The following is a 23,708-nucleotide window of genomic DNA, read 5'->3' as shown; positions in this document are numbered from 1 at the left end:
TGCAAGTTTGCAACTTTCATGTTTGGAACTTTTTGAGCCTTGAAGCATAAATAATTCATAAGCATAAAATGTTAATTATGATTTATTGCTTACACCAAATGCTTGATTGTGGTGATATTTTCAAAAAATACTCATTTGTTGAATGAAGACATTATTTACCAACAGGCTCTTCCACATGAACACCTCACGAATGTTTTAACTGTATAGCCAGTGCGTATCTAAGTTGGATATTCTCATGGAGAAAGATTTTAACAGGCAATCATTAAAGTTAAATATGTACAAATTTTGATAGCCTTTCAACAATTATGCTGTGAAAAAAACTTTCCTATCACAAAAAGAAAAATTTGAAAATCATTATTTCTTCAAATACAACATTTCCTTCGATGGTTGTGACATTATTTTTTAAGAGAAAATGTATTTACTTGAGAAAATGTATTTCAGCATTTGCTCAGTTTGCAATTTGGTACAGCTCACTATTGGTCTGAATTCATAGCAGAACAAAATGATGTGGCATTTTAGTCAGCTCTGTTTCTTTCCAACACCACATGGGATATTGATCTTCTCATACAGAAAAAGTGAAATTCATTTTTTTATATCTAACCATAAAACAGCATATGTATCCATGTGGCATAGCATTCATATCAAAGAAACAATAAGATTATATGCCGTGCTATTATGGAAATGCAAACCTAAAGGTACACTGGGAAAGGAGAACATCTGGCTTCATTAGATAGTGAAGCCAACCCTTGATACTTGCTATCTTATAACTTTGCAGGGTCCCTTATTCTATGAATGCTTCCAGTTACTGTTTGCAGTATAGAAAGAAAACGATCCAGGGTGATACTGTGTGTTGCTCCAATATTCCAAAGTCACATTTCCTGCTGTCTGAAATTTATTTTTTTTCCCCACAACTTTGCTTTTGTTATTCATTAATTTTTCACAAGAGCTTTGATCTTATTAATAAAGAAGTTGCATGTGTTTTTTTTTTAATTTTTACATTTTGGTGAAAAAAAGACAAGAGATAGCAATACATATTTTATTGGCAAACATCTCAAAATACTAATGAGAACTTATGATTGAAAGTCTAACCATACAAGTTGATATCCCTTCTTTGCTTAAATTTGTCTGCTTTCTACTAACTTTTCCCTTTGGGGGAGGAAGAGATGTAGGAGAATCTTTCACAAAAAATACTACTTCTGTATAATAAGTAGTATTAATTCACAAACATTCTCATATATATGCCAAATATTCAGTATGAAATACACCTCTAGGGCCCAGCGTGGTAGCTTAGTGGATACAGTCTTGCATGCACAGGAGACCAGCTAGATGTTCCTGGCTCCTTGCTTCAGATCAGCTCAGCTCTAGTCAATGCAACCATGTGGGGAGTACACCAGCGGATAAAAGATCATTCACTCAGTCCATCCCTCTCTGTAAACCTGCTTTCCCAATTCAAATATTTTTTAAAATCTCACTGTAAATGCAGAAATAAGAAAATGTGAAAGAAAAGGAAGTTCTGGGAAAGATAAGGAAAAAGGAAAGACAATCTTGATTTACTGTATTAGTCATACCAAGGCCTTCTTATGAATAGCACTTCTCCAATTTATTGTTTCTTGAGCTCAAATATTAATTTTCTGTACAAAAATACATGGTTTAAAGAAGTATCATCTGTAAAGTAAGTATAATTTATTTTAAAAATATCTACTATTATAACAAATACTTCAAGTGTTTATACAGCTGAAATAATAGAAATTACTATTATTGAAATATATTTTACACAGATTTAGACATTCACCAAAGTTTCCCCACGTATTGATAAAAAATATGCCTATTCTGGCATGGTTATTAAGAAGCATAGCTCCAAAAAATATCAGTTGTATTCTTTAGATACTTTGTCAGAATTTAAAATGCTCTCATCTATGAGAGAAGATATAATAGAACAGAAAAATATTTTCATAAGGAGATAATGTGTAATCAACATGCACTTCGTGCATTTATTTACAAGGATTAGAAAGTAGGGCCCAGCGGCGTGGCCTAGCGGCTAAAGTCTTCGCCTTGAACTCACCAGGATCCCATATGGGCGCCGGTTCTAATCCCGGCAGCTCCACTTCCCATCCAGTTCCCTGCTTGTGGCCTGGGAAAGCAGTCGAGGATGGCCCAAAGCTTTGGGGCCCTGCACCTGCGTGGGAGACTTAGAAGAGGTTCCTGGTTCCCGGCTTCAGATCAGAGCAGCACCAGCCATTGTGGTCACTTGGGGAGTGAATCATCAGAGGGAAGATCTTCCTCTCTGTCTCTCCTTCTCTCTGTTTATCTGACTTGGTAATAAAAAATAAATAAATCTTAAAAAAAGAAAGTAAACAGACTTTAATTCTCATGGGAGCATACACCAAAAGTGACAAACTCAAGTGATGACCCCATAGTCTCTGCCTGCGATGCTGACACAGAGCAGCAAAGGACACTGGATTGTCAATCTTGCTGTTTGGCTTCTGTCTGAGACTGATAAAGGAAAGAAAGTGATTGATAGCACATTTGCCTTAGACATATCATTGTTACTTCATGTAGCAATCAGAGTCACAGATCAATGGTTTTAAAAAATGTCTTATTTCCCTCAATTTCTGAGCACCTACAATCATACAGAGACTGATTTCTAGTCTGACAATATTAAGCTGTATGTATAACCCTGCGATCACTTGGAAAGTATTTATGCAGTATAAACATGTTTGCACCTATCATGTATGTTATATATCCATGCATGTATATTTATGTTTAGACATGCATTTGTATGTTCAGGCAGGGAAAAGATGAGAGAGTTCTAGTGAAAGAAGAACGGAAACAAATAGACACAAATAAAGAACAAAATAATAAAGGAGGACATAAGGAATGCAAATTATTTTTCCTCATATAGATTTCTCCCAAATACATAAATTATTAATTAAAGCCTTCATTCAAAACATTGAATATGTATACAGGAAATTCCAAAGAAGCAGTAAGTGTCTGTTCTGATTTTCAAGAGCTTGCAATTTATCTGGAGGAGATTATACCTACAGATATAAAATATGTAGGTGATAATTGCAAAGCAATGTAAAAGCAAGTGGATGATAATGCGGCACAAAATTTGCAAATCAGAGTGAGGGATAGAAAGCAATTAAGTAAGAAATTTATAAGTCAAGAATGTCATTTTGAAACTTTGAATATGGATCTAGGCTGACTGGATGAAGAAGGTGATTGAAGTTTTGAGAACTTCTGTGAAAGAAAGGATGAACTCAGTAACAAGGTGGGTAGGACAGGAGAGAAATATATATATGTATATATATACACATTTCTCCATTACTCAATACAGTGTGGTGTCTTCAATACAGTGTGCCAATGTATTTTGTCCTCAGAGAAATGTATGTAGCTGTTTTCACGCCCTCAAGTCTCACAGACTTCTGAACCTCTGTTCACACGGATGCCTCAGCAGTGTCCATCCCTGGAAGCTCCAGGTTTCAATCTGATTTATTTAGAAAGGCCATTTCCCTCCCTCATCCACGTGTGTCCAGACTTTCATTTCTCTGCATTCTTTTGTGTAAAATTATCTTATTATTGTATGATACAGTTCCCTAGGCTCTGGGATTTCCCCTTCTCCCTCCCCAACACACACACACTGATCTCCCCTATATTATTACAGCAGTAGGTCTCTGTATTCTTTCAATATAGTTCTCCTTTGGGCTTAATCAATCTCTAGGATGCATTTCAGTTACCTGTGTCAACATCACGTCTGTTGTACTTCAAGTTCCCTAACAATGCTAGTGTTTAAATAACCATGTTCTTGTCACAGCTTAACTAGAAATCAGTTTAAAAACAAACATAGCTTTATCAGTTGGAAAATGCTCTACTCCTTTATCAACCAACAGGAAAACATTTTCATTTCTAGAACCAATTACAAAACTAAAAAAAAAAAAAAATGCTTTTCCCACTATGGTTCATTAGAATTTTGTTTGCATTCTATTATTCATTTCACAAGTAAGCACATATTCCATGGAATCAAACTGATTCAAGTGTACTTGGGTTTCCAGATAAGATAATGTAGAGGTTGTTCTTTTTGACTCAAAGCATGTATTGCAAGTATATAAAAATCGGCATGCAAATTTTAAAATAAACAGATACAAACTAGACTTTCAAATAAAGTAAGCAGAGAAAACACAATGTTAATGTGGGAAGCCATAGGTCTGCAGGCCTGGGTTATTCTCAGGTCTGGAGTTCTCTTAAATGACAGGCTTTACATGTTCTCAAACAAAACGAGAAACGGGGGAAACCATGAAGTAGAGCTCAAAGTGAGTCTCTGTGATGCTTTGATATAAACTAAGAATGGGAAATAAAAACTTACTCCCCCCATGGACTGTGACGTCAAACACTTGCAAGTCCCTGGCTATGAGGACAGAGACTCAGTCTTGAATAACTGACCAAACCGCCACTCTTGTTGAATCTTCCTTCCCTGAAATGGTTTTGTGCTGACAGCGTAAGATTACTGCAAATGAATAGGAATCAACGTCAGGAGAAAGGCAGAAGCGATCCTTCTTGGAGTTTAGAGTCCTGCCAGCAGGCCCCGAGGTCACCCAGGGTGAGGCAGTGTCCATCAGCCGCAAGAAACATGGGGGACAAGCTGGTGAGGAATGTCCGTCTATTCAGCCCAAGTTCTGGGTTTAGAAAGGTCTAAGAAAAGGAAAGGTAAAAGGGCGTTTTCAGGTAGTCCCTTCACCCAATAAGGACACTGTGATTGGATGAATCCCTAACTCTGTTGACCTTCCAATCGTACCGGAGTTCACGTTCTATATGCAGGGTTCTATAGACAGGGCAGACAAGCTCTAGGTCACGCCCACCAGGTAGCAGGCAGAGACCCCGGGGAGATTTCCCACAAATCCCAGAATGAGAACGTGGAAGCAGAAGAGAGGGCAGCAGGAATAAAGGCAGGAAATGTAATTTCTATTTGTGAAGTTTTCAAAACAAAATTGCGTGAAAATCAGTTGTCAATTACAGAATGACTAAATAAACTTTTGGAAACACAATAATAAATGAAAAAAATAATTCTCACTTAAATAAAGTTTTTTTTTTTTAAATAAAGAAATTGTAACACTGAAGCAAACAGAATTTATTAAAAAGCACATAGGCCAAAATGAAAAGAAATAATTTTAAATACTGTTAGAAAATACAGCAATTGGGGACAATTTGTCTTTCATACCTTGATGCTGTCACATGTTCATTCTCTCCATACTTTCTCTTCCTACATCTTTCTCCGTTGGGATTTCACACTCAGTTGATAAAATGTATTAGCTTGACAAATGCTTACTACCTTACTTAAAGATCTCATGTGGACCGGGGTTGTGTCGTATGAGGATAACTACTGCCTACAAAGCCTGCATCTCATACGAGCACCAGTCTGAGCGCTGGCTGCTCCAGTTTTGATGCAGCTCCCTGCAGAGCAGCTGAGGTGGCAGCAGAGGATGACGCGGGTCCTCGGGCTGCTGCATACACGCAAGAGACTGAAAGAGGCTTTCGCCTCCTACCTCCTGGTTTCATTCTGGCAGAACAGTAGCCATTTGAGGGAGTGACTCAATCTCTTCCCCACCACCTTACCCCTTCTTATTTTTTCTCCCTCTCACTCTTAACTCCCACTTTCAAATAAATCAAATACATTTTTAAACAAACTAACAGAAATTCATGTGAGATGAAATTTAGTGATTGGATTTAAATTTGCTACAAAGTAAACCACTTTCATTTACTTTTTTCCCATGAATTTATTATAAAATTCTCTTTGGGTCATTGATGGTATCTTGGCGACCAAGATCACATTCACAGTAAACATGCCCACTGCTTCTTGACTTCTCTATGCTTACTTTAACATCATACTTGAGATAAGTTGAGTTCAATCTATTTTTGTACTTAAATGTATAACCTGTCTATAAAATGATTTCATCTGTGTTTCGGTTCTATGCTATGGTACATTTGCATTAGCGTTTTATCTAGAATAGTCATACTAATTCATTTTTGTTATTAATGATTATTTTTGGTAAATATATTAACAGCCATGTATGAGTAATGTTAAATTTTAATTGCACCTGAAGTAAGCAGGGACCTATCCTTACTTGGAACTATCCTTTAAACATTATCTGGATATCTGAAATCAATTATACAGCGGAGGCAGATATGTGCTTGGTAATCATGATCAGCTCTCAGTACAACGTAGTCCATTGTGAAAAAAAAATAGAAAGGTGTAATTGTTCATGGATTTAGGACTTATTTTTAATATAAAGATGGCATCATTTGTTTTCACTAAGAGGTGGAAAACTGGAAGCATAAATGAATTCTTTTAAATATTGGCTTTTTTTTTTCTTTAAACAGATTGGCTAGAGTTTTACTGAAATATGGAACACTGAGAGAAACAAATTAAAAGGAAACTTCCTGTCAAAAACTCTGCACCAGACACGCCCATTTTCAATCATTCATTAGACATTCAGAAGCGAAGTCAAATCAGTTCAACATGTCCTTCACTGGCTGAAGGCTAGCATTTTAATTCACTCCTAATATGAAATATAGAGGCAAAGTCTTTAGGGAAGATCCTGAGGTTTCCAGGAAGAGCAATGGTAGCAGTGGCCTCTAAAGCAGATACCAGGGACTGCTTCCATCTCCCAGTGTGTAAAGACACAGGAAAAGGTGCCATCTGCAGACTCAGAAGTAAACCTTATTAGACACTGAATGTACCAGTTCCATGACTGTGGACTTCCCAATCCCTAATATGTGAGAAATAAGTTTTTCCATATTTATCTACTTTGGTGTGTTTTTATGGTAGCCTGAACTGAAGATCCTCTCTACTATTAAAATTTATTGTGGCTGGTGCATGACTGAATTGGCCAGTCCTCTGCTTGTAAGTGCTGGCATCCCATATGGCCGCTATTTCTTGTTCAGCAATTTCATCCATTTGGAGAGTGAACCAGAGGATGGAAGATCTTTCTTTCTCTCTGTCTTTAAGAAACATTGAAATTTGCCACAAATTACTGCATTATTGGAACATATTTTCTCCATAGACAATTTACCACGTAAGTGTCGCTTCTTTATCAACTCACTTCACTAATATGTTTTCTTCACTTAGTTCAAGATTTTGTTTGTTTATGTTATCTTCAAAATCTCATGCATGCAATATGTTAAGAGCAATCAGGTAATATTTTGGAATGAATTGTTCTCTAAGTATTTAGATCGTATCCAAGATTATATGTCAAAATTTAAAATTATAGAATGTTCAACTAAATGATAATCTTTGAGGTGGAATATGAACATTCCACACAGGCAACTGCTCCAGCAAGAAAAGTCAGAATAAATATGCCTAAAAAAGACGTAAGGGAAATTAAATTTTGAGAAGGAAGATTAAAAATGAATAAAATGGGGCCCGGCGCGATAGCATAGTGGCTAAAGTCCTCGCCTTGAACGCGCCGGGATCCCATATGGGCGTCGGTTCTAAACCCAGCAGCTCCACTTCCCATCCAGCTCCCTGCTTGTGGCCTGGGAAAGCAGTAGAGGATGGCCCCATGCCTTGGGACCCTGCACCCACGTGGGAGACCTGGAAGAAGCTCGTGGCTCCTGGTTTCGGATTGCCTCGTCCCCAGCCTTTGTTGCCGCTTGGGGAGTGAACCATCAGACGGAAGATCTTTCTCTCTGTCTCTCCTCCTCTCTGTATATCTGCCTTTCCAATAAAAATAAATAAATCTTGAAAAAACAAAACAAAAATAAATCTTTAAAAAAACAAAACAAAATGAATAAAACGAGAATGTCTTGGAGTGGAGGATGACTGGGTAATGAGGATCTGCAGGTATTTTTAGTGACATTAGGAATATTTACACTTGTTAGAAAAAAGACAAAAGATAATCTGCATATATTCTCAATTATGTTTACATATAGGAAAAAGCACATGAAAGTGACAACAGGAATGGAGGCTGACAGGTGAGATAATTAGTGATGCTAATTTCCCTTTGCAGCATTGCTATATCCCCGAAATATAATGTAATGTGGATGTTCTCATATTCAAAACATGCCTCAAACAGAATGCTTCTTGGCTCCATCTTTCAAATGCACTCTTTTTCCCCTTGGGTATTCAATAAAGTCTGCAAACAACACTGAATAGGGCTTGTTCATTGGGTGTATTTGGAATATTCCGTTGTTCATTAATTTGTGAAAATAGCTTCCTGAGGTGACTTTTTGTGTTTATAAAGGAGAGGACAAACACCTCTGTATCAACATTCAGCACATGATTAATGTGTCAGCACGAGGATTCCTAAGTAGCCTTCAGCATTCTATTGCTAAAGGTGAACCAAGGAGAGGCCAGCAAGGTGCATTGGGCAACACTATCACATACAATACATGGTCTCACTAGTCTACACAGCGAATGAAACGCGTAAGTCTATTCAACTCACGTATGTCAGGTAATACAGTGTAGTTTATTATCATTGCAGGTGCAGAAACCTGCCAGCATTCCAGCCATCTGGGCTTTCTCAGGGCGGTATAAAAGTCAAATATATGCAGAAAATATGTGAGCTGAATTCAGCGTTTTTTTCCTGATGGGGCTCAAGAAAAAAAAATGCTTCATATATTTTAGAACAGTGATGGTTCTAAGTTAGCTTACTTTAGAAAGCCATCAACTTCAACTAATTTCAGCACATTAGTGTTGTCACTGAAGTGCTGGTGTCTGAATGATAATGGTTATTCAGATGGTATTTTATAAGAAAATTGTGCTAAATGTAATATAATTGAATAAACAATAGTTATAATTCCTTAGAGGTCAATGAACAATCTATCTTTTACCAGATTTCATCAGTGCCATACCAAGTCAGTAGTTCCATTAATTAGCAATAAAGCATATGGGATCACAATCTATCAGAATATTTCACTTTTAGAAAGACAAGATATCCCTTTATAATTGAAGCAAAGATGTTATAGCAGGAGCCGTATCAACATTGCATAACTGAAATATGTTTACTTTCCATGAGCAGGTTGTCAGACTTTTCAAACACAAAACTAAGTGAAATAAAGTGAGCAAAATGGTCAACTACCAGTTTGTTTGTTTCGTTGTTTTCATTTTGCATCATATTGCCTGCAGCACCCAAAAATGGTAGAGGTAAAATTCAGATTTTGTTTTATTTTGGCCGGCAGTGCATATTTCAGCAAACAAAGGTGTTTAATCTCCCATATTTCATTTTTGTTGTTTCTATCTATGTTGGCAACAATTAAATTAAGTTTAAAATATTTGATTGCAGAATATGATGCTAAGCACTTCTCCCGACAATATGCCATGTGGTATGAAGATGTAATATGTAATAAACAACTTTAAATTGATAAAGGAGGAGCAATTCAGTCATTATATAATGTTAGGTGAATAATTTATTTGTCAGAATCCTTGGAAGGAGAAGTCATGTATCCAAAAGAGAGGATTTGGGGGGCATTTTGGAGTGAGTCATGAGACCCAGCTACAAGTTTGAGAACCAAAAGATGTTATTTTATTATATCCTAAGGTGAATGCTTGTACTCATTGTGGGCACTTTTATCAGTTGGGGAAAAAGTTGGCATGGGTAGGAGATAACTACTGAGACGAAAGTAAGTAGATTTGGACATTAAAAATGAAGAAGAGATAAGGGGAGAGGCAAATTCAATGCAGATCATAAGAAAACTCCTTGTGCTTGTGTAAAGCAATGGACTTTTAGTGGGGCTAGATGAAAAAAAAGCCATGCATGTGAGCTATAAGCTCCTCCCTGTGACTACAAACCTCCTAAACCTATGTAACACAGTCTTCAGAAGTATCGTATTTTGGTTCAATGTATAAATTGACTAAACTCTTCTTGGAAACTAGAGAAACACAAATTAATGGTAAGGCAAGTTGGCATCCCATATTGGACAACAGTCACAGTAGTGACTTCTTCACTTTCAGTTCAGCTCTCTGTTAATGCATTTGGAAAAGCAATGGAGGATGGCCCAAATGCTTGGACTGGGAAGAAGCTCCTGATTCCTGTCTTTTGACCATCCCAGATCTAACCATTGAAGCTATTCAACGAGTAAACAATCCTAGGGATGGTTTCTCCCTGTTATCCCTCTTTTTGTAACACTTCCTTTCAAAAAAAGTAATTTTTTTTAAAGAGAGGAAAAATAAGGAGTTTGGGCAATATTAAAAACGTAATGCACACATGTTATTTTTGCAAGCACTTTGCCAAGGATAAAGAAACATAAATCAGATTCTATGTAGGACATTCCAGTGTATAATCTATAGAATGATTAAATTAAACAAGTAAATATTTTCTGCAGAGGTTTTATAAAAATAAAAAAGAAGAAGAAGGAGGAGGAGAAGAAGAAAGAAAAAAGAAATCACAATGAAACATGTGCACTAGTACAACTACTGATTTTGGAGACCAGCATTGTGACATACTAGGTTAACCAGCCACTTGTCACACCAGAACTGCATTTGGGTGTAGATTCAAGACCTGAGTACTCCACTTCCACCGAGTTACATCTGTGCTGGTGTGCCTGGGAAAGCAGTAGACGATGGTCCAAGTGCTTTGGCTCCTGCACTTGAGTGGGAGAACTGTTAGAAGCTTCAGGACTGATTATATCTGCCTGCACCATCCCAGCCACTGCAGCCAGGAGAGGGAGTGAACAAGCACATGTAATCTCTCTCTGTCTCTCCTTTCCTCCATCCCTATCTCTGCAAGTCCACCTTTTACAAACTAAAAATAAATCTTAAAACAGAATGAATTTATAGTGAATTGATGGTGTATGCATCTGTTTCTTTTGGGGTTGGAAAGTTCTGGGGCAGGCATCGTTGTAGCACTGAGGACTCAGGATGATGGGTTTTGCACTAGCATATTTCATTTAAGCATCTGCTCAATGAAAAGGAAGAGGCTGGCTCAGAGAAAAGTACCTCTTATACAACGATGCATTTATACAATGACTCAGGGGATAAACTCTTCTGCCATTTTCATAAAAAAAAAGTTTACTTATTTTATTTGAAAGGCACGATAAGAGAGAAAAACAGAGAGTTAAGAGACAGAGAGAGGGAGAGAGAGAAAATCTTTCAAATGTGGGTTCACTCCCCAAATGGCTATAATGGAAAGGGCTGAGTCAGGCTGAAGCCAGAAGACAAAACCCAGATATAATAGACATATAAGTAAATTGTATTCGTTATTTTCTGATAGATGACATTTTTTCACCTAAGTTAACCATGGTTTCTCTTAGTAATTGTGTGAGTATTACTTCTTTCGATCTCATGGTGCGGTGTCTACTTTTGTTGCAGTAATAAAAAGCATTTCCCAACTTTAAAGGACTCGTGTTGTCGCTCATTTTCTTTACCTGATTTGGAGAACATGGTGTATTTACAGATGGAATTAAAAAGAACCTACCTGTAAATTTCAAGACCATTTTGTCACCTTAACAAATCACAAGGGTATGGAATGATCTAGTTTATATTTTATAAATTAATATTATGAATGACTTGACCTAAAACATGTGAAATTTCTGGTGGGCCTGATGCAGTAGCCTAATGTCTAAAGTCCTCGCCTTGAAGGCCCCAGGATCCCATTTAGGTACCAGTTCTAATCCCAGAGCCCGGCTTCCCATCTGGCTCCCTGCTAGTGACCTGGGAAAGAAGTTGAGGATGACCCTAAACCTTGGAACCCAGCACCTGTGTGGGAGACTCAGAAGAGACTCCAGTCTCCTGGTTTTGCATCCGCACAGCTCTGGCCATTGTGGCCACTTGGGGAGTGAATCAAGAGATGGAAGATCTTCCCTCTGTCTCTCCTCTTCTCTATATAATTGACTTTGCAATAAAAATATATAAATACTAAAAAAGAAATTTCTTATAACTTTGTAGTTTATAATTTTGAGCAAATGGCCACATTTAAAACAAATAAGCATTCATTTCATTAGCATTATTTTTATACTTTTTGTCTTCTTTTTGCATGGTTGTTTGTATGGATTGGGTTCTTTTGGTAGCCGATGTCTCTTTTAATATTTATATTATTCATTACATAGAAAACTAAATTTATTCCCTACCTTTGATATTTATTTGCTCTTTTTCAGCTACCCAGTCATCTAAAACTTCCACTTACTATTTTAATTACGTCTAATGTTCTAATGACTATACTGACAGAGAAAAACCAATTTAAATGAAAGATTAAGACCGAGTCACTGGCTCAAGTGTTATTGTAACAGCATTTTTAATTGTATTCAGGAATTCCTGCTAAACTGCTTAATGTTACATTTCTGTAAACTTTCTAAAAATCTTACATAAAAGCTAAATGTTTAGACTGGAAAAGAATAATCATCAACAGTATATTTGCATTCATTCACTTGAAAAGTTATTTGAATACTGGTGTCTAGGTTTGAGGTTTGACAACAGGGACATAAAAAGAGTTATTCACAATACGATTTAATTATCTGTAAATAAATATCTGTAACACAAACTGTTTAACTCTAATTGAATCCTTGGAATGTAAGATGTTAGTTACGTTGGCTGAACAAATTGCCACAAGGCCCAGTTTTTGATATTGAGACTAAAGAAGTTTCTTTCAGCTTTTCTTCATGCCCTAATATTGTCATTTTGCATTTTTGTATTATCTTCATTTTGCTATATCGTTGTCTCCACCCTTTTGGGTTGATGCCTAGCATTTCTCTCAATGTCGTCTATGAAATTTTTTTTTCATGAACAGCAGGACACTTTCTGTTGACAGATTCCTGAACTGTTCAGCAGGATAAGTGTCCGTGAATCAATGAGTATTTGTTCACTGTCCATTAGAGTGTTACACGTCATGAGCATCTGAAAGCAGAAGCTACAGATGAGGTATTTGGCTACAGCCAGCTATCAGTCTTCTGAAGAAAAGACAAATGTGCATGTCTCATGTCTCATTGGAGCCTCGGAATCATTATCTATTCATTCCTTCGTGCAAGTAATGGGCCTTTATTGAGTTCCTATCATGTACTTTGAACTGTCATGGGCACAGCATTTTATTTAAAAGAAAATGGTCAAGTCAGCCTACCAACATATAGACAGTATATTTAATAAATAAATCAATATGCTAAGCACTTAGTCCTTTCTAAGTAGTGAAAATGATTATAAATGGAACATGTGGTTGGAAAAGGTAAGTACACAGAAGGAATTAGCGTGCAGGGGCGTAAATAGTGCATATGCATGGAAATGTTAAGTGTGAACCTTGGAAAGGAAAAGGCAATGTGGGAATTAAATTTATGAATATGTATTACATGTTAAAGGCTAGTGAGTAACATAACCTTAAGATCTCTAGACTTCATGGCCACCTGCAATTGCCATGAAGCTAGATTATGGTGAACTGTAATTTAGTCAATACCCCATGTAAACCACCTGATTATATAATCTCAATTTCTTCTCTACCCTGTTCTCCTCTGTTCATAATCTGTTCTTCATTTTTTTATATCTCACTAAATAGTGCCACTTTCCTTCCAACTTACTGAAGGTAGAAATCTATTAAGAATTTATTAATGTATTTGTAAAGCAGAAGGAGAGAGGATAGCGCCTCTATCTACTGGCTCACTACCGAAGTGGCCACAACAGTCAGGGCTGGACCAGGCCAAATGAAGGCCCAAGAACTTCAATTGGCTGTCTCATGTGGGTATAGGGTTTTCAATGTGTTCCTTTCCCAGGCGCACTGGCAGGGAGCTGGACTGGAAGAAGCTAGGATTGAAACCATTGCCCACATGGAATGCTGGCACTGTAAGAAGCTGTTTAACATTGTGAAATTGTCTCCAATGTAAGTTTAGCTAAGTTTAGCTAAGTACTATGTATCTTTTTGATTTCTTTCAAATGTCATTTGAAGGGGACATACACACACATACTTATGGCATAGCATCCAGGATGACAAAAGCTTGGACAGCTAGATGTTGATTTCAGAAAATGTATCTGGTTCTAATATTAAATTGATGAAGTAATAATGTAACTAGACTCATGGAATATGAAACATACTCTTATCACTCCTGTATTTTAAAAGTGATAGAATTTTGGGGAGTGAGAATTGTTGTGGTTCCAAGAGGAAACAGTAATTTCTTTACCTGCCTAGGAACATGATAAGGGAAAGAGTTTCACCCTTGTTTGTAAAATAATTTTACATGCAAAGACAAATAGTGGAACAACTGTGAGCAATTTAAGAAAGATCACTCCGACAGAGAAGTCACAGCTGGAAAGAGTCTTCACCTTCCTACGCTTATTTCAATTAATCATGAGAAACAATTGCAAAATGTCACAACTGTCCTCTAGATTCTAAATTTATACTGGAAATAGACAGCTCATTCAATTATGAATTTTCTTGCTCAAAATGATCCAAACTATAATTTTACTTTAAGCAGACACTATCAAAATGTTTTAGTATATCCTACAAAATATTGGGCATAAAATGAAAACTTTTGGGGAAAGAAAGAACTTTGAAGTTGACAGTCGACATGTCACAAGTCTGAGTGTATATGTAAAGAAAAATTACATCTGTCCCCTCTTGTCTGTCAAGGACACATACCACATCCCACTCCTGAGTGCCTAAAAATGAAGAGCGTGCTGAATCCTATGGACATTATGTGATTTTAGTTCCTTTTTGATCTTATCATAGATCTTAGGGACATCAGCTATTATTTTTCTTTCCCTATGTCAAGAATTTCACCTTTTCTTTTAAAATCTACATTTTACAGTTTCCCTTTGGCTAATCCACTCTGCCAGCATCATTTTTCTTCAATTTTAGAGCCATTATTAAAGGGAATGAGGGTTGCTTGAACACAAGTCTGCTTTAACTCAAAAACTGGCATGATAACTAGGACTACTTGCGAAGTTACAAGCAAGCAGGTAATGCAGACAGCTTAACTACACTGTTTCAGGCAGGATGAAGCAAGATGGTGGGCGATTCATTCTACTACATAGACTGGCATACAATTTAAAGCACAGATTGTTTGTTTCTGGAGTTTTCTGTTAATAGGTTCAGGCTGATTGACCACAAGTAATTGAACCACAGAGAAAAAGCCACAGATGTGCGCATGGCAAACAAACAAGTAAGACTGTTCCTCACAATAAAGTGTGAATGCCACCCCCAACACACACACACACACACACACACACACACCCTCTCAAGTCTGCATCACTAGCTTTATGCATTAAAGATATCCCCATCTAAGAAAAGACCACAAAATTTCAAATTTGCAAAACCAAAGAAGTGACCATACTCAATTTCTGGAGTTACTCATTATTTGAGAATATCCTGAAAATACACTGAAAGAAATCTTTGCTTTACAAGGTTTTTTGTTTGTTTGTTTGTTTCAAAATAGTCAGGCAAAACCTAACATATTAAATGAGAGCTTCGGGATTTAGAGATGCAATAAGAACTTTATGTAACTATGAATAATTCAGCAATCCTTGGTGCCCACACAAGGAGACTAAGGTGAAGCATGCTTGTACTAAAAAGGATGGCACGACTCGAAGATGGAGCACTCCCAGAGTCTTGCAGTTTGCTGTTGCCTTGTCTTCTTTATGAGCCATAACTCGTTTTACTGCGATTGGTTGACAGACACAGTGATGTTAATATCTGTTACCCTCCTAAGGAAGAGAAAATGTTTGGACCCATATCTCCCAGATAGATAAGCTTGTCTATTTACTTTAATTGATCACAAATACTACTGTGTTCTCTCTTTACCATAATAAAACAATACATGGGAAGTATTCATTTATTGGGTAAAAAATTTGCTATGTTTGAAAAGATTGGAGTAATTTCTTTAATTAAGAGGAACTCTTTTTTTTTGGTATAAAACTCACACCAAATTAATTAATCAGTGACATCCATTAACCTCCAGAGGTAGTGCTATGCGTGCAAATGGAAAACACCATATAATTACTATTGCTAAAACCATAAGCTTCCAGGAAACATGTGAATCTCACTACCTTGTATTATTCTGATTCAGCAATCACTGTGTAAGTTTTGTGCATCAGGGTTGGCATGCAACTGCAACAAAGACTGTGGATGGAGCTACCGAAACACAAATTCCTTCTGCCTTTCAATGAACATGTCCTTGGAAAGCAGAGATCTAAATTTTTTAGGTCATTTGCTTAATATTCCCTCTGTGAAATACTAGAATAAAATACTACCTGGATTCAAATGCTAATCTGGCCTGTTATCAGCTGTTTCAGCTGCTTCATTTCGGTAAAGTTGTTTAAGTTTACTAAGTCTCAGTTTCCCCATGTGTCACCTGAGGTAATAAAAATGACTCTTTAAGTCTAGTTAGCTAATGAGGATTAGAAAACAGTGCCTGATGCACAATAAGCAATATTGATTTATTCATTACATCAAATGAAACTATGAGGCTGATTCTGTGATTTAGCCAGCTAAGCCTCTGCCTACCATGCCAGCATTCCATATGGGTGCCAATTAAATTCCCAGCTGCTGTATTTCCAGTTTAGCTCCTTGCTAACATGCCCAGGAAAACAGTGGAAGATGGCTCAAGTCCTTGAACACCTGCCCCCTCATGGGAGACCCTTATAAAGCCCCTGGATCCTGGTTTCACACAAACCCAACTTCAGCCATTGAGGACATCAGGAGAGTAAACTGGTTGACAGATTATCTCTCTCACTCACTTTCTCTCTTTCTCTCTGTCTCTCATTCTCTATAACTCTGCTGTTAAAATAAAAATAAGTAAATCTTTTTTTTTTTTTTCGTAAAAATATGGAACGCTTCACGAATTTGCGTGTCATCCTTGTGCAGGGGCCATGCTAATCTTCTCTGTATCGTTCCAATTTTAGTATATGTGCTGCCGAAGCGAGCACAGTAAATCTTTTTTTAACAAATAAAACTAGTAAAATTTATTCATAGAATCCTATAGCTATTGTAGTATGTTTTATTAAATTTAGGTTTGAGGAAAAAAATCATTAGAAAAGCATTATTTAGAAGGCCTTCATTGAGCGGGATAATCTTCCACCTGTGATGTCAGCATCCCATATGAGCCCAAGTACATATCCTGGTAATCCCACTTTTGTTCCAACTCCCTTTTCAAGGCCTGGGAAAACAGTGGAATATGGCCGCGTGGTTGTTGGATCCTGCTTCCAACTTGGGATATCTGTAGAAGCTCCTGGCTCCTGACTGCAAACTTTCTCAGCCCTTTGGTTGTCACCATCTGGGGAGTCTATCAATGAATGGAAGATTCTCTATTTTTATTTTCCTCTATACCCCTTTCTCTGTAATTCTGACTTTCAAAAATAAGTCTTAAAATTATAATTTAGAAAAAATAGTGCAATAATATTGACTATATTTCTCATTGTGTGATAGTTCAGAACTTAAGGAAAACACAATTAGTACTTATATAAGTGACAGTACATTTCTGATTGCCAGGAAATATAATACCATTACAGGAAAAGTTTTATTGCATTATACAATGATCATAAATTAGGCTTCAACAATTCCAAAAACTCACTGAGAAATCAAACTCTGGTTGTTTTTTCATTTCTGTAATAACATATGTGGAACCAAGCAGACACAATAACGTGTTGAGCCAAGCAGACAAGACTCCTAAAGGAGTTGAGTGCATCACAGTACAAGGAAACTTATCACAAGCCAGGAAGACCAGGTAACCTTGGAAAACTAAGCAGCTGACCAAGTCCCAGTGCTGTCTCTCTTTCCTGCCTCCAGGAACAACAGAAGAAAGCATCCCGGCACAGTGCTATCTTTGTCGAGATCAAACTGACTCTCCCATCCAGAAATGTTTGAAATTCAGAGTGCGCAGAAGGTCAACACCCACCATGATGACATGCCAGAAGCATGCGCAAACTGAGGAGCTGCTGCCTTCCCATTAACCCACAACTAAGATGTATAAAAGCCCTGTGCCGTACACCCTGGATGGTTATTTTCCTCACATAATCACTTGGCCATATGGAAGTGGCCCCAGACTGTCTGCCACTAAGGAAGAGTGCATCAGTCTCTCTCTTTTTCTCTCTCTCTCTCACACACTCACACTTTCTTTCTCTCTCTCTCCTGATTAATAAAATCCTTTACTTAAAGAAATCCCTTTCTTTCAGTTGCCTTTGTATCACTTTGATCCTCTACCAGCAGGCTGCTGCTCTCTTCCACTCTGAGAGACAGCCTTGCCGGCTGACCCTGGCTACCAGCAGTTAATCTTGTATGCATTTAATGGCATGTGGTGTGGTTTTGTGACTCCAGAAGTTAACAACCTGTTTCAATTGTTTCTTAGACACAAAATACATAAAATTAAGAACATGAAATGCTCCTAGTCAAATTAAAATGATAACAGCAGAGGAAATTAATAAAATCCTTATTTATTAAGTCATTCCTAATCTCTGCCCTACATAACTAAGGCTGATAAAAGGGCATCTGTCTTAGAGAGTAAGAACATTAGGAGCACTAACATCCAGTTTGTAGGACCTAGTTTCCACTCCTGGTATCAGTACCAATTCCAAATTTCTGCTAATGTCCACCACAGGCGTCACAAGTTGCTACTAGCCCAAGCAGCTGGATTCCTGGCATCCAGGTAGGCAACCTGACTTTGGCCTCACCCAGCCCCGGAAGCTATGTGCATTTGAGACCTGATCCAGTAGATATGATTTATCTGTCATTCACTGCTTCTCAGTAATTCATACACAAGAAACAAATGAATATAATTTATGCAAGATTGAGAGTATTTATTTTTCAAATGTTAATTAAAAGTTTCTAATGGGCTAGACATGATGATTCAATTGGCTAATCCTTGCCTGACATGCCCCAGGATCCCATATGGAAGCTGGTTTGGACCAAGCTGCTCCACTTTCCATCTAGTTCCTTCATGTTTCCCTGGGAATGCAGCAAGAATGGCCCAAAGACTTTGGACCCTGCATCCATATGGGAAACCTGGGATAAGGTCCTGCCTCCTGGCTTTGGATCGGCTCAGCTATGGCCATTGAGGCCAACTGAAAGTGAATTAGCACATGGAAGATCTTTGTCTCTGTAAAACATGGCTTTCCAATGCAATAAATAAATCTTTAAAAAAATTATTCATAATTAATGTGGTGTCTATACTTTAAAAAATCTACTTTTTCCATTGTGATGAAAGAATTATCTGAGATAAACACATTTCCTCACTGATCTATTTCATTTTCAACAATTCCAGATAGTTCATTTGTGTAGATATGGATAATACATAATTAGAAAACCACCTCACAGGAGAAACAGTCACTTTTTTGCCAAAAACTTTTCTTCATGGATTTGAAATGGAAATTGACTACTGATTAATAAGGAAATATATTGACTTCATGTAGAAAATTAAATAAAGTGCAGTTATGTGTTTATCTTGACTTTCATCAAAAAACTAATTAAGCTACATAGCATAAAACAACCTCATATGAGAATAGAAAAAAAAAAACATAGGCACTTGGAACTGGTTAGCCAAGATAAAAACATACTTTTATGTCTGAATAACAAATCTGAACATTCAATAAGTTAAATTTTATATTCTTTGCAGACCCTAAATCAGGGGTTAATAAACTATTATCTGCCCAGAACAATTTGTGTATTTATAACATCACTTGTGGGTGGACCATACAAAATGCTCTACTTAAAATTAGCTTGATAATGATTTATTGAATTTAGAGTCTTCCCTGTGGTTGCTTTGGTTGGTCAGACTAAATGATTTCATTCCTGTCCTAAATCAATTAAATGTAATGGTTTATTCATTTATGAGCCTTTTGATGGATTTAGACTTTCTCTAATGCCAATAATACGATAGGCTGTAATTAAAAATTAATTGACAGTATTATATATATTCATGGGCACTATGGAGTATTGCAGTACATCATGTGCTGCCATGTCAAAATAATGATAAAATACTCTATGCGCTTTTATGAAAATCTACAGGAAAAACCTTGAACATTTTCTCCATTAAAGAAATGACATGGTGGCTGGGATCGGGATCCAAGCAAGACGCTCCCTCCTGCAGCCCCCAGCAGCCTCCCGGCTGCTGAAGTTTAAACCCACAGGCCCAAGGTTGCGCCCCACCCCAATCCCGTCCACCGCCCAATGAGGGCGATGGGTGGGCCCCGGACCCACCCAGTCCCGGAGACTCCACCCCCCTCAGTGTACTCACCCAAAAGGAAGTAGTCCCTGAATCCAGGTGGGCCTGGGCCCAGCTCACCATGAGCACATGGTGGCTGGGATCGGGATCCGAGCAAGACGCTCTCTCCTGCAGCCCCCAGCAGCCTCCCAAGCTAGATGTGACCAAGGAGTCTGCCATCAATCACAGGTAAAGGGACCCACGACAGACTGGACTGGGCAAGGCAGCAGCACCCAAATGTGCATCCTAAATAGGGTGTGGGGTGGGCCGGGCTGCAACATTCACCAGCTCATACAAGGCCAAATGGGAGGCCAGAGTACACCGGGCACTGGCCTAAAACCCACTGACATGTATGAGAACTGGGTCTGGGAGTGGATCAAGTGGAGGAGCTTGGGAAACTCCCCTGGTGAGTCATAGCTCTTGCTGGTGAACACGTGGTCTGCAGGCCCCGGTCTCCCAAGGATTAACTCCACAGCTTAGCTTGTTTCTCAGAGGGAAACAGGATGAGCAATTTTGGCCTGATACATCTAGCCACTGGCTTAACCGCAAGTTCCTGCTTCCTATTTGTCAAGTTATCTGCCAAGGGATTGGATAAACACTGGGAGGAACTCAAGGGATTTAGGGTGGCCACAACAGGATTGGATAAACACTGGGAGGAACTCAAGGGATTTAGGGTGGCCACTACAGGGAGGAACTCGAGGATTTAGGGTGGTCCCTTGAGGACTGGATAAACACTGGGAGGAGCTAGGGAGAGTATAAAAGAAAGCCTGGAGTTGCAATAAAGATCAATCTATCATCGATCGGCATTCTGTGTACTGCGTGTTGCCTTGTGTTGTCTCTCTGAGTATTGTCTTTTATGTAACCCTAGTCCCTCCGCTCGGCTCGGATTACGTGGCGACGCAGGCGTTGCCAACACTTCCCAATTCTTTCTCTAGATTAGGGAAATTTCAATTATTACATTAAATACATTTTTAAACCCAGCTTCTCTTTATACACCTTCTGGAACTCTCATAACTCTTGTATTTGACCTTTCAATTCTTGAATACTTTTTTTGGCCTGATATAGTTCTGCTTCCAGATTTTTTGTTTGTTTCCCCCTGGTGAAAGGAAATATCTTCTAATTCTGAGATTCTTTCTTATGCCTTCTTAATTCTATTTTGGAATGCCAGGGCGTGGTTGCCTGTACTGGATTTAACTGCAGCACCCATCCAGCACACGTGAGATCCAGGAAGGGAGGGGCAGAGCTGGCAGGGGGATTAAGGGGCTGGTCCCCTTGCCGGACAGCTACTCCCACTGTAGAGCGTGGGCTGGGATAGAGACAGACCAGACTAAGCAAGGCTACAACATCTGTGCGCCGCATGTGGACTAGATCAGCGAAAAGCCAGGCTGGGCTGATTGTTCCCACTGGTGCAAGCATAAATTAGAGTGGGTGAGGGTTGTTAGGGCTAAGCCACAGCATCAGATAGCAGAAGCTGGCACTGGGGGCTAATTCTGTCAAGTCAAACCACAGAACCACCCGAAGAGTGCATCAACCGGGATTGAGAGAGACCCGGGAGGGAAATAGTGGGTTCCCCCCTCTTGGGTTACTACTCCCACGGGATGGCATGAAAACTAGGATGGGGGCTGGGGTGGCTAGACAGAGAGGCACTCAACAACATCCGTGAGGGCTGGATGGTTGAGTTGGTTAGATGCAACTAAGCTTTAATACCCATTGACAAGTACAAGAGCCAAATGGGATGGGGGACAGACTGGTCTACTGCTACACATACTAGCAAGCCAGGGTAAGGGGCGGGCCTGGTGGGGGTTATTGTGGGTCGCACCGACTAGGCTGCAGCTCCCACTGGTTGAAGGGCCGAGTATGTGCTGGGCAGAACCAGACTGGACTGCAACACCCATTGGTTCCAGTGCAACTCGGGACTGAAAACAGAAACAACCCAGCAGTTGAAACCACCAGCTAATCGGGGTGATGGACTGTGCCGGGCCCTGTGCTTTCTAGAACATATAGGAATCTAGTCTGGGAATACCTCAAAGTTTCTTTCTCCCCAATTGAACTGCTGGACTCAGAACTCTAACCAAGAAAAGACAGAAGACAGAACAGGTCAATCATTCATATCAGTTATATGTTGGCAGCGAAATATGGGGCAAATGGAGACTTTATGATGGACCATATCAATCAGTGGACGACCTCATCGAGCGAAACTGGCAGCGATTCATAACTGGAGAACTATTAAAACCACTTGAGCAAATATCTCAGAGCATGCCCCACATCCAGGACTTGGGGTGGGCGGGAAACCGGGTGGGGCTTCTCCCTCAATATCCCCCTTTACCTCAGATACGCGATGGAAACAATATGGACATAATAGTATTACCCACTTCCCTATACCCCCGAACCTTTTTTTGTTAACCATAATTAACTATGTAAAGATTGTCAACAACTATACAATAAAATAAAATAAATTAAAAAAAAAAGAAATGACAGAACTTAAGGAAGTAGAGGAAGATGTTTATACCAGTATCCCTTTTTGTCCGACTCTTTAAACAGCTTTTGAGAAAAGTTTGACAGCCTCTATTATACTAGTGGGTACTATAAAGGAGACATATAACAATAAGATTGAAATGGCAGGAATCATTTTAACATTTTAAAGAAATCATATATCTTATGTTTTTAAAAGAACTTCAAAAACATTCAATACTAACATTCACTCCCATGCCAGTAATGATATTCCACAGAACATACTTTGAAATTTTAAAGTTTAAGTTTTGATGCTATGTTTTTATTTTCTGAAACACTGCTATATTTACAATTGTAGTGTAATGGTAATTTCTGCTATGTCAGTAAATTTGACCTGGATCATTTCAGTAAAACTAGTTTTTTAAGATTCACAAGGGTACACAACTAATAGAAAGCACATCAATAATGGTTCACTGCTTTTACTTTGCTTTATTTTGTTAACTGAAGTGTTTCTTTTAAATCCTGTTAAAGCATTCTTGATTATGTTGGTTACATGTTAGTACATTAGAGTGGAAATTGATAATGGCCTGCACATTGCTTTTATCATGAGTATTATCAGCTTTTTCCTATGCTAATTAACACCAATATCCCGTATACCTCTTGCATGGATCTTAGTATCAACATTAATACCAACATTAATACGCTGAGTCCTAAACTCTAGTAACAAAACTGAGTGGTCCTATTAAGCAAGAAGATGTCATACTAATCCTAAGTTTAACGAGGTTCAATTGTTTTTAAAGATTTATTTATTTTTATTAGAAAGGTGGATATACAGAAAGGAGGAGAGACAGAGAGGAAGATCTTCCATCCAATGATTCACTCCCCAAGTGACTACAATGGCTGGAGCTGAGCCAATCCGAAGCCAGGAGCCTGGAGCTTCTTCTAGGTCTCCCACGCAGGTGCAGGGTCCCAAGGCTTTGGGCCATTCTCGACTGCTTTCCCAGGCCACAAGCATGGAGCTGGATGGGAAGCAGGGTTGCTTGGATCAGAACCGGCGCCCATGTGGGATCCTGGTGCTTTCAAGGCGAGGACCTTAACCACTGCACTATCACGGTGGGCCCAAGTTTCAATATTTGTTATCACACTCACTTCAAATC

At 38.5% G+C, this 23,708-nt stretch overlaps 1 protein-coding gene and 1 non-coding gene across 2 annotated transcripts in view; both read right to left on the bottom strand.

Moving 5' to 3' along the window:
- The window catches only part of CADM2 (cell adhesion molecule 2), a 344,096-nt gene that overhangs the window by 146,510 nt on the left and 173,878 nt on the right, over nucleotides 1–23,708 (bottom strand). The gene's annotated exons all lie outside the window — the stretch shown is intronic.
- LOC131479944 (U6 spliceosomal RNA) lies at nucleotides 16,725–16,831 on the bottom strand. The gene has a single exon (XR_009245191.1). It is a non-coding gene; the product is annotated as a U6 spliceosomal RNA (small nuclear RNA).

This window comes from Ochotona princeps, chromosome 3 (genome assembly GCF_030435755.1).
Source record: "Ochotona princeps isolate mOchPri1 chromosome 3, mOchPri1.hap1, whole genome shotgun sequence".
In the NCBI taxonomy this organism is placed as follows: Eukaryota; Metazoa; Chordata; class Mammalia; order Lagomorpha; family Ochotonidae; genus Ochotona; species Ochotona princeps.
Note: the sequence above shows the minus strand (reverse complement) of the source record. Positions and strands in the feature narration are given on the sequence as shown.